Source organism: Ovis aries, chromosome 5, assembly GCF_016772045.2.
Source record: "Ovis aries strain OAR_USU_Benz2616 breed Rambouillet chromosome 5, ARS-UI_Ramb_v3.0, whole genome shotgun sequence".
In the NCBI taxonomy this organism is placed as follows: Eukaryota; Metazoa; Chordata; class Mammalia; order Artiodactyla; family Bovidae; genus Ovis; species Ovis aries.
In genome coordinates this window covers 80,159,492-80,171,733 of record NC_056058.1, presented here as the reverse complement: position 1 = coordinate 80,171,733, position 12,242 = coordinate 80,159,492, and the positions used below count along the sequence as shown (strand labels likewise).

The 12,242-nt window shown below is 40.2% G+C and overlaps 1 long non-coding RNA gene across 1 annotated transcript in view; it reads right to left on the bottom strand.

Annotated features, from left to right (window-relative positions):
• Window positions 1-5,035: 5,035 nt before the first annotated feature.
• LOC132659837 (uncharacterized) overlaps window positions 5,036-12,242 on the bottom strand; it is a 249,081-nt gene continuing 241,874 nt past the window's right edge. The window contains exon 3 of the long non-coding RNA XR_009600734.1: window positions 5,036-5,678. This is a non-coding gene — a long non-coding RNA (uncharacterized LOC132659837). The remainder of the gene's footprint in view (window positions 5,679-12,242) is intronic.

Genomic DNA, 12,242 nt, shown 5'->3' with positions numbered 1-12,242 from the left:
TTTGTGCCCTCCAAGAGTCTATTTCCCAGTCCCGTGTAAGTTCTGGCAGCTCTAGGGTGGGGTTACTGGCGACCTCCTCCAGGAGGGCTTATGCCACACCCGAATCTGCTGCACCCAGGGCCCCTGCCCCTGCGGCAGTCCACTGCTGACCTGTACCCCACAGGAGAAGCTCAAACCCAGTTCTGTCTCAGTCTCCTGGGGTCCCTGGGTCCTGGTATGCACAAGGTCTGTTGGAGCCCTCTGAGAGTCTCTGGAGGGAATGGGGCTTGATTCTAAATGTGATTTCACCCCTTCTACCTCTTGCTGGGGCTTCTCCTTTGCCCCTGGGTGTGGGGTATCTCCTCACAGCTGCCCCAGCACTGCACAGCTGCTGCTCCAGTGCCTACCATCTTGCTGGGGTTTCTCTGACCTTGGACGTGGGGTATCTCCTCACGGTCACTCCAACAAAGAGCAGCTGCAGCTCCTTACCCTGCACATCGGGTATCTCCTCACAGCTGCTCTGCCGCTCCAGTGCCGTGCAGCCATCTTGGTAAAAGGGAAGATTCTCCCAAACACAGCATAGGAGTGGGAGCTGTGAGAGGAGAAGGCCTGTTTTTCCTTTAATATCATATCCCATCATTGCCTTTTTCTTATGCACCTGGACTGAGATAGTTATCAAATCTTTCTCAGTGTATACTTCCGCTCTCTCTCCTGAAATAAGCTATTATTTTTTGTCTTGCATTTTTAATAATAACTAGATATGGTGGCTCAGACAGGAAAGTGTCTGCCTGCAATGCGGGAGATCCGGGTTCGATTCCTGGGTCGGGAAGATCCCCTAGAGAAGGAAATGGCAATCCATTCCAGCACTCTTGCCTGGAAAATCCCATGGACAGAGGAACCTGATAGGCTACAGTCCATGGGGTCGCAAAGAGTCAGACACGACTGAGTAACTTCACTTCATTCACTCACTTATGTAAAAATGAAAAAAAGAGCATGGGGTCTAAACCAGACTTGGTAAGGTTGACTAGATGCCATCTCCCCTGAGTTAGTCAAGAAGGACTAAGAAAAGTATCAGTCCCAGAACATAAGAGTTTATGCATATCTTTAAGTGATCTCAGCTAAAATGTATAGTATGGGCATTAGATGATGAGAAGATCAGAAGTCAAAAAGACCATTAATTCAATATAAAAGAAACTCTCTCTGACATTCCTAAACACAACCACACTTCTCAGTTCAGCTGCTCAGTCACATCCAACTGTTTGCAACCCCATGGACTGCAGCACCCCAGCCTTCTCTGTCCATCACCAACTCCTGGAGTTTGCTCAAACTCATGTCCATCGAGTTCATGATGCCATCCAACCATCTCATCCTCTCTCATCCCCTTTTCCTCTGCCTTTTCAATCTTTCCCAGCAACAGGGTCTTTTCCAATGAGGATTCTCTACTTCTACTACAATCCAAAGGGAATACTTAAGGATTCCTACAAATTTAGCTTCCTAATTCTTCAAAGCCAATTATGCATGTTCTATGTTAGTGATCCCAAGACAAAGATACTACTGGCTAAATGTAGTATCAGTCATAAAATACAGAAGAATCATTTGAATCATGACTCGCTGAAGTGAACCAATATTGCCATCAACAAGACATTATTGATACCATAAGGCTAGAATGATCCTCTTCTATTCACAATGTTGATGGATTGGAGACACAGTTTGTCCAATAGCATATGAATATGCCACAACACAAACAGCATGTAGTTGCTTTTAGCATATTTTGTATAAAAGCCAATAGAAATTGCCCTCAAGCCCATTTTACCATATTTTGAACAGAAAAATAAATGATGACTTTAACTTTCAGATGACATAAAAATCATATTATTCAAGAGTTTATTGGTGTCAGAGAATACTAGAAATCAGGATGTATGGGGAAAGTAGAAACTTAGATGCGTTAGACATTGAAACAGGAAACTTGGCAGTGATCACGATTAGAAACTGTGTGTATGTGTGTGTGTGTGCACACATGAAAGTCTGTGTCACAACACTCTCATCTTCCTGAGAATGTTGTTTTCCTCGTTTAGATCACTAGAAAAATTTCTTGGGGGCTAGCCAGAAAACCAAATGAGAATTCTGCTGGAATACTGAGTATTGGCTAGAGTGGTTATCATAGCCTTCTGCATGAGAACTACCATGCTTTGTAAAGAATTGACTTGGCTAGGCTGAAATATATTTCCCAGAACTGCCCTTCATGTCCATTTTCCATTATGGTGGACTCTATAAGAGATTTTTCTATGGGATTTGGAGACTGCAACTGTTCCCCCTTCCCTGGAACTACTTCAGCTTCTCTGATTCTTGGGCCAGGGTCTAGTTTCAAGACAAAGGACCCCCAGGTTCTCTGGAATACACACTATCAAGTTCAGAGACATGAGAACTGACCTGCGTGTCCTGATCTATTCCCGCTTGTTCTCGTGACTTGCACTTTGTTCCTGCTCCTCCCCATTTCCCTTCCTGTCGCCTGCCCTGAAGACTTCAGGCTTTAGCATCAGGCACAAGGACAGTAGCGTTATCGAGACTACTTAACCAGCTCTCATGATTGTGTAAGACCAGACTGCTCTAAACATCTGGATTAATATCTATCTTATTGATATCTATAATTAGAGATAGCTATAGATAGACATAGTAGATCTATCTGTTAATATCTCATCTATATACTCTAATAGTTCTAGTTCTTTGATTGAACCCTAACTGACAAAATAACCACAGAAATTCTATAACTTCCAAACCAAGCTCTATTAAGCTAGACTTGTTTTAACATTTAACACTCACACACACATATCATCATCATCACCATCATCTTTTAAGAAGATCTTTAGTAGACATAAAGACCTTGAGAACATATTCACTTTATGTACTTCCTGACCTTACTGAATGAGAGATGGAGATGCTCTATTTCCTTGTGCTAACTTTAATATATGTACTGTATATAAATCATATTTGAAAAGTATCTATTAAACATATTAATTCTTTAACCCAATAATGTAAGTTCTGTGCATCTATCCTTCATGAAAAAAGAACCATCATGCCTTCTAATTGTGGTATATTCATACTATAATTTATTATGCAATTACTAAAAAGAATGTTTGCAAAGCAATATATATGTTATGGCCCACGCTTGTAAAAAACTAACAGGTGGAAAGACCTAGGTAGGTATGTGTTTGCAGACAATTATAAAGAGCATAGGAAGAGGTGGGTAAAACATCATCACACTAGGCTGATAACACTGGTTACTGGAACGGGGTGGCTTTGCTGAGACATTAACATTTTCTTTATACAACATGCCTGTATTGTTTGAATTATAACAAAAAGCATGCATTATTTTTATGTTTTTTCCCATTCTATCCAAACTAACTTTGGAAAAACAACAATAATTTTACTGTGGTTTTGTTCTTCAATACAGAAATAAAAGAAAATATCACATGTGACTGCTGGCATGCCCCCTCCACCTAGCTAGCTGATGGATTGTATACATGTGAAGAAGGCTATTTCAGAGCCCAAGCTGCACTCCCTGCACACCCTGATTAGGTCAATTTATACATTTAAACATTTATACTTGCAACTAGATTTGCTTTGAAATTGGTAAGATGTTATTAAAATTGCTAAGAGGACGAAATGGTTGGATGCCATCACCGACTCAATGGACATGAGTTTGAGCAAGCTCTGAGAGTTGGTGATGGACAGGAAAGCCTGGCATGCTGGAGTCCATGGGGTCACAAGAGTCGGACACGACTGGGCAACTGAACTGAACTGAAGATGTTATTTAATTTAGTAAATAGTCTACTACTTATAGTTTTGCAAAACTCTGAAGGTTAGTAATCAAATTGAAGGGAGTAAATCAAACTATGTCATTTTATAAATAACAGTATTTTAAATAAGGGCAACAGGAATGCAGAGATTCCTAATCACAAAGTACTCTGTAAGGGCTGATGTGATAGAGAAAGGGATGAATGTGAGTGAGCAAAAAGAGGTTCCTTCCATGCAGTTTTCCTGAATTTATTGGAAGGATTTTCTCTCAGTGGCATCAGATCTTGATTATGTTTGTAATCAACACCAGAAACAGGCTCGGGAACCTTAATTTTGATTTCCAACTTCTCCAGAAAGGAAGGAATAAAAATATTTCTGTTATTATAAAAGGGAACATATTCCATTTGTTTGACCTCTAGAAGGGCTCACTCTCCTTCATTTCACTTTGTCTGGGTGGGAGGAAGTAAGCTCCTTCAGCCCAGTTTTCAGGCTATTACTAGATGTATCCCTCTTTTCTCTTGTGGAAAATATGAGTAACATAGGTTTATTAGACCAACATGAATTCATAGAACTTCTGAAGCACAGAATACAGCATTCTTTCCCACCACTGTAAAGATAAAGTCGTTGGGTACTTATTGATAGAGCCCTTGTGATTAGGAGTCAGCCCTCCCAAAGCCCTGCCCAGACTGTAGGCCATACAGCCAATTCAAACACTTTAAAGAAAGAGAAAGGTATTCCACAGAATATAGCTACCAACCAGAGACTAATCCTTATTCTCTAGGAAAACAGATCTGGCTTTCCACTTAAAGTACATCCATCAAATCTGACCAAGTTTAGCCTATCTTTTTTAAATGATGCCTGAAAATAGTTTTTCTTTTTCCCTAGCTAACTGCTCTATGACATCATGTCTCTGAGATGTTTGTTTGCTCCCTTCTAAACACAGAGGCCTTCCCTTTCTACCAGCAAGAAGCATTCTAAGCAAAAGGCGTCCTTATCCTATTTGCTTCCAAAAGTAAAAGAAATTATTCTGGTTGAAAAGAGAAACATTGGGCCACTTAAATGAATCATGTCTTTTAAAATATTGACTGAAAATTTAAAACTAAAAACCATGGCAGAAGACTGATTATTTCAAAACATCTATGGTTCCTGGGCTGACATTAGATTTTCTAGGTCCTCTTCTTTATAAATTTTCATCCCTCACACCAAATTTTCATAGGAGGAGAGAGAATGAAGAAAGTCAGTTAAAAGAGAAAGCTTTGGGGAACCAGACACCCACATTCATTTTCTATCATCCGGTATGAGTCAAGAAACAGAATCATCAGTGACTGAGCAATTTATTTTGAATGGCAGAGAAAATGATTTCTAAATGTTAAATTGTAGTACTCTCTTCTTATAAAGATGTATTATCTGCCTCTGAGCTCAGGCGGAGAACGGTGTTTCAATTTTGTGTTGTTTACACGAAGTACCTAAATTTGAAAGAAGACAAAAGAAAACAGCCCGGCTTAGTCAAATCTTCTTGTGATGACTTAGACTTAGAAAGGATGAAATTTTGCATTCAAGATATAGGATAGATGCCTATTACAGAAGCAAGAAGCAAACCATGAAATGTGTTTAATGGATTATTCCCAAGCTCCATTTTTGAAAGATCATGGCTCTCCCTATAGCAGTGGCTGATTGGCTGTGCTTTTGAATCCCCTGGGGAACTTTTAAGAAACGCTGATGCCTTGGTTCTCCTCTCAGAGAGTCCTAGAGCACTGGGTGAACGTGCCGGGGGCACCAAGCTTGAGAAATTCTGCTTCAGAACATGCCGGTACAGCCTCCCTCATCAGGTTCCAGCCGCCCAGCTGGGGAGTTATAAGGTGCTTCATGACTCCAGCCACCTCATTTGCTTGAGGTACCTTCAACTGAAAGAGAAATAGGATTCCTGAGAACACTGTGAAAGGTAAACTCTGAACCACCAGAAATTAACAGAGTCGAGTTAATGAAGTTGTAAATTGATAAAAAGGAAGAAGAACGATGAGTTAAGACACAGAGAGGTAAACATATCTTGAAATAGGGTGTCTCTTATCTTTCCTTTCAACTCACTTGGAAGTAGATGGATTCATGTTTTCCTTCAATCCCCAAAGGAAAGCGGAGAAGGACATTTAAACATGGGAATAAAGCAGGTGCCAAGGGCAGCTGGAGGAGAACTGAGTAATGGTCACGATGGCTCCCGTAGCAGCTGAGAGACCCCTTTCAGAAGTAAGAACTTTGAAAGGGTCAGGAACATGTCCCAGGGCCCTCGCTCTCAAAAGACTCAACTAGCCTTACTGGGTTCCATAGGAGGAAAGCTGCTACCTGGAATAAGTTCCCATCCCTGCGCTCAGGGGCTCCCCCTGGTGGCTCAGAAGGTAAAGAATCTGCCTGCAATGCCAGAGACCTGGGTTCTATCCCTGGGTGGGGAAAATCCCCTGGAGGAGGGCTTGGCAACCCACTCCAGTATTCTTGCCGGGGAAATCCCCATGGACAGAGGAGCCTGGCAGGATACAGTCCGTGGGTTTGCCAAGAGTCGGATACAACTGAGTTTAAACGGGTCTGGATTGTCAAAGGGGGAACTCTGAGTCACACAAGACAGAAACCACACCACTTTACTTCGACCCAATTAAAACAGCAAAAGTAAAAGGGATATGACGGAAAACCAGAATATAACAGTCAGGACAGTTTTTGATATTAAGGAAGCTTGGAAGTTCATCCCAAACTCTTCTTCCTTCAAAGAACAGTCAACAACCTTGTTATAAAAACACATCTGTTATACAAACTGACTTCAGAAGGTACATGCCGATTATATACATTCTTTCCACCACTAGTCTTCTGAGACTTCAGTTGTTAATGCAAAATATCTTCCAAAAAAGAAACTGGCATTTTTCTAACTCCATTACCAATTTTCCTAATTGTAGATAATTTTGAAATTGGAATAATTACAAATGATAGTCATGTTGCAAGGCAGCATACTCTTTTTCAAGACTTGAAGAGAAACTCTCTTTGTATTAACAAGGATCAAATGAGAGTTGATATGTTTCTGTAACCTTTATTCTAGTATGGTCTTTAATACTCAACAATTTATCACTGAGCATCTGTGTGCCATGCCCAGAGCCAGCTCCAGGGATTACAGTGAGGAGTAATATCTGATCTTTATGACAAACAGGTCAGTGGGTGAAACAGACACAGATACCACTAGCTGTGTAGTAAGGGTTATGCGGACAGTATACACAAAATCTTTAGAGCTCAGACTCAGAAGCCACTTAAGAACACAGGTAGCTGTGTGTGTGTATGTGTGTGTGTGAGAGAGAGACAGAATATCCCCAAATGACTGATAATTTGGGAGAGAGTGCCTACAAGGAGATCTATTTATTTGTCTCCTTCTGTAAGAATTCTTAGCATAACTCACTTTTTAGGGCCACAATGACCCTAAAAAAGGCAAATCTAATCACCAGTGTTGTGCTCACTTCCTTAGGCCCCACATACAACTGTTACCACTGAGAACATCTATTGAATTTGATGTCAGAAGCCTCCATATATACTTGGTCCGTTTTGCTTACTGGTAAACATTAACCAGCTGGTGACCCTTGACTGTGATTTCCATGTACAATAGCACATAACTGTATGTTCTCTTAAGCACTCAGCGCCATCTTCCTTACTTGTCTATTTCTTAATCTCTGGGTTCCTCAAATGTTTTTTACGCAAAATGCACAAAACCTTTACAGTGATGCAATACCTACTTTTCAAATATTTAAAGCCACAGAACTCTTTTCTTCAAGCAAAATCTTATGAGGGAGATAAATATGCAAAACAGATTAAAGCAGGGCTCCATGGTTAAAGGGGAGAGGTAGTTTACAGCCCTGTTTGCACGGATTCCATCCCAGTTCTTTGTTCTTTAGCTGCTGTTTCCTTTCCCTCCCAGGTGCCTACCTGAGGCTCTCTGAAAAGGTCTTTAGGCTCCTCAAGACACAGTTGGAAGGCAACTGTTTTAAGGAGAACAGATTTTTCATGCAAGGCATTTAGTAACATCTCTGTGGTTGAGTCTGACTGGAGTGGAATGTTGGGCATTAAACCAGGTCCCCCAAAGGAGCCAAGCTGGGCACAGACTTGGCACATCCCTGAAACTTAACAAACGCTTCCTCATCTCCACCATCATGTCCTTACGAGTTGCTTTAAAGATTTAACAAAAAGCTTGGAAAACTAATCTGCAAACTTCAAGCACTATTCAAGTATAGGAACTACCGAAAATGTGTGCCATTTTCCCTTGATTTAACTAGGGTACAGCGAAAACAACTTTAGCCACAGAAAGGTCTACATTCTCATCTGGCTCCGTAAATTCACCAAATATGTGACTGACAGTAATTTTCCTAGCCCCTCAGTTTCCTCATTTTCAAAAATGGAAGTGATGATACTAAATAGGGTTATTGTGGAAGTTAAATCACAACGAGAAGTCCCTACCTAGACTGAATGCCTGTAGATCCTAGATAAATGTTCACCAGATCCAGATGCCTTTATTTTAAAAAGAGTCACATAGTTCCTCTTTAGTATTGGTATGGATTTTACATCACCGCCCTACACTGTAGCAAATATATTACCAATTGTCTCACCTGAAAAATGGTGCTATATAAATGCAAATTTACTCACTCAGCACAATCACATATACTCATCAGGATATGCCTTTTCATACCTTTCTTCCTTAAAAGCTATTACACCTACTTCTTTGCTCTGTATAGCAACGGCCCTTAGAACTTAATGAGCAAAATTTTTCATTTCTGAGCTTTTTCCTCTTTTGGATAGAAAGAGCTCATTTGGTTAAAAGTGATTTGATGAAAGTTTACAGTCACATTAAAATGTAGAAATGACTATATTCAGTTCTTTAAAACTAGGAGAACATTTGCTGTTTTTTCTCTTGAATCATTGTTGTCGCTATTTGGTCACTAAGTCCTGTCTGGCTCTTTGCAACCCCTTGGATGGCAGCACACCAGGCTTCCCCATCCTTCACTATCTCTGGGAATTTGCTCAAACTCATGTCCATTGAGTCAGTAATGCCATCCAACCACCTCATCCTCTTTCTCCCCCTTCTCCTGCCTTCAATCATTCCCAGCATCAGGGTCTTTTTCCAATGAGTCAGCTCTTGAATCATTACTTTAATAATATATATTTTCTATTATATATTAGACATTTCCTTCTTTTCCATACCTTATTGACAATAGGCCATCATGGGACTCTTAGAAAAAGGAACAAAGAAACCAGAGAAAGACCACCCCACTATCTAACTCTTCTTTTATTTGTTTGATGACTATTTTTGAAATCTTGAAACATGTGAAATACGTATCTTGCCAAATCTTTATATGTTTTGTCACTTCCAATAAGAAATTGGATCTCACATCTGTTTCTGTTTTGAGAATACATCACTTTTTTTTTTTTAAACAGATATGTGAAAATCAGAAAATGAAGGGATCAGAAATCTGTGCAGAGAATTTGAGTTGGATGTTGGGGGTGGGGGTTGTCCTGTGGATTCACAGTAAGTCCTTGATCTGGTGGATGTTTAACTATTCCAGTCTCCTCTTGCTGTTCTATTCAGGACATTTCGAGCACTGAGCCTATCTCATCTGAGAAACTCACTGACTCTTCCAAAAAACCAGAAGGAACTTATTTAACAAGTTACAATCCCATGCCACTTAAAATAGTGTGACGTTAATTCTAATTCAATTAAAATCAGTGATCGTTTATTGAAAACTAACCTTATTAGTTCTGGTTGGGAGAAGAGAGAATTCTTACTCCATCCCACTTAGAGAAACCAAATTGATGAGACAAGACATGGATTTAGTATAATTCATAGTTTCTGGGGAACAACTCTGGTACTCATAATAAGCCAAAGGTTGGAGATGCAGTACATTAAATGCTGCACAGTATACCAGGAACAACAAAAATTGCTGTATAAAACAACAAAGGTGGAGTCGATAGAAAATGATAATACATAGGAAAGTAAGTTTACTTCCTGGGCAAGCACTTTGTTACACTGTATGTATACCACTGTTGTTGCAAAGATGTTCAGTGGAATAATCAATAAAAAGGACACAAATGCTTTATTTATTCCTGGAAGAAGTGGGGATATAGGTGGGCCTGGGAATTATCAGTAGCCTTTAAAACACAAACTTTCCCAAAATCTGCCTCCTCTGCAGGGAGGTGGGGGATGCAGGAATGAAATGTGCTATTGGTCCTCAGTCCCCAAGTGATGACAATGTCACCCTGCCCTGCCCTGCCCACCTCACTTAAGGGCTTCATGAAGGACAACACAATGTACTGTTGTGTTTGATTCTCTTTGATTCCAGAACTCAGAATATTCTCTTAATTGCAAAATTCAATTTAGAAAAAAGCAAAATAATATGATTCAACATGATTTAAGTTGTATTTCTCTTTTCAAATATAAAAAGAGACAACTACACACTGTTTTTCTTAGCTGTTGGCTTGTTTATGCCTCCCTGGTGGCTCAGATGGTAAAGAATCTGCCTGCAATGCAGGAGCCCTGGGTTTGATCCATGGGTCAGAAAGATCCCCTGGAGAAGGGAATGACAACCCACTCCAGTATTCTTGCCTGGGAAATCCTGTGGACAAAGGAACTTGGCAGGTTACAATCCATGGGTCTCAAAAGAGTCAGACACAACTGAGAGACTAACATTTCCACTTTTTTTTTTAAACTTTATGTATGCCTCAGAACACTCTGAAGCAAAAAAACAATAACAACAACAACAACAACAAAAAAAAAACAGAGAAAATCACTTTATCAACTCCAAATGCCCAGAATAGAGACTCTTGCGCTTGAATCTGGTCATGTGTCCATCTAATCCAGTTATACAATTGCGGTTAGGGTGGGGGGAGTCCACCCCCTTGGGCCCCACAACTCAGAGAAAGTGAGGTGGGTATCAAGCTGGGCAGGCACCATAAACACTGTCGGAATACATGCACGTTCAGTTGCTCAGTTGTACCTGACTCTTCACGACCTCCTGGACTGTAGCCTGCCAGGCTCCTCTGTCCATGGGATTTTTCAGCAAGAATACTGGAGTGGGTTGCCATTTCCTCCTCCAGTTCAGTTCAGTTCAGTTCAGTCACTCAGTCGTGTCCAACTCTTTGCGACCCCATGAATAGCAGCGCTCCAACCTTCCTAATCCAGAGATCGAACCCCTGTCTCCTGCACTGGCAGGCAGACTCTTTGCCACTGAGACACCAGGGAAGCCCAGAACACTATCTACTACTTGTTAAATTGCCCCCAGGCTCTACAGAGATCTGTAGGTCAGTCCTATTATTTATTTATACGCCACCTTCTCCCATAATGAATTTTCAGTGGTGTAGAAAATGATCATATGAGCAGAAAAGGGCAATTAGAATTGTTTTAAAAATAGATTTGTATGAAATAATAATGAAATGCAAAGGACTCTTTCGAGTTCCTAGGTAATTCATCAGCTAATGCAATTACACACTAAATTTACATCTGAGCCCCCCAGCAGCCAAGATAACAGGAAAATTTGAAAGATTATAGAATTCTCTTGTCCAGAAAAAGAATTAATAAAAGGAAAAGCATTTTTTTTTTCTCCAGGCACTGAACTCCAGAAAGAATTCATAAACTAGGTCCTTAGTAAAGAGAAAGCACATGAAATAATAGAAAATGACTTCTATTATAGTTTTATAAATCATTCTTCAAATCGCTGTTTCCATTTCATTTCTGTGGAAGCTAAAGGAATAACATTAAACTTTAACTCAATAAACGTATGAAGGTAAAAGATTAATGTGGTTCGGCCTGCAAATACCTGTGGGGACGCATGATTTTTAGATTGCAACTTGTTCTGAGGTCTGTACCAGGTCTGAGCTAGCCTGAAAGATAGGCTGAGAGGTATGTAGTAATTCTCTAAACAAAGAGAAATATAATATTACATCCTCCAATTATTTTTAAATACTGCTTATATGATAGAAGCATGTAGACATCATAGATAATTTTAAAAAATAAAACTTTAAATTGCCACCACCCAGTGATTACTGCTATAAGTTCTTAAGCACTTCTCCTTAAGATATTTCTGCACATGTTATTTATGTTTTTGCCAACTTGATTTTTTTCCCCGATCACTAATCTTCATCTTTCCCTTTTAAGAAATTTTCATTGCAACCAATACTGGGTCCACATTCACATCGACCCAGTTGTGCCTAAAACACTTTCACAGGTGGTTTATCCAAACCAGGATCCAAGAAGATTTATTTCATCTGGTTATTAGGTTCCTTAGGTCTTTTATTCAAGCACGGTCTTTCTATTATGACCTCCATTTGTTGACAGGACAGGGCAAGTAGTCTGGCAAAGTGTCTCATCTTGCAGGCTTGTCTGGTTATTCAGATGATCTAGTTGGGGGTCAGGGGATGGAAAAAATTAAAAGACCCAGATGCCTTCTCCCCTGGTTCCT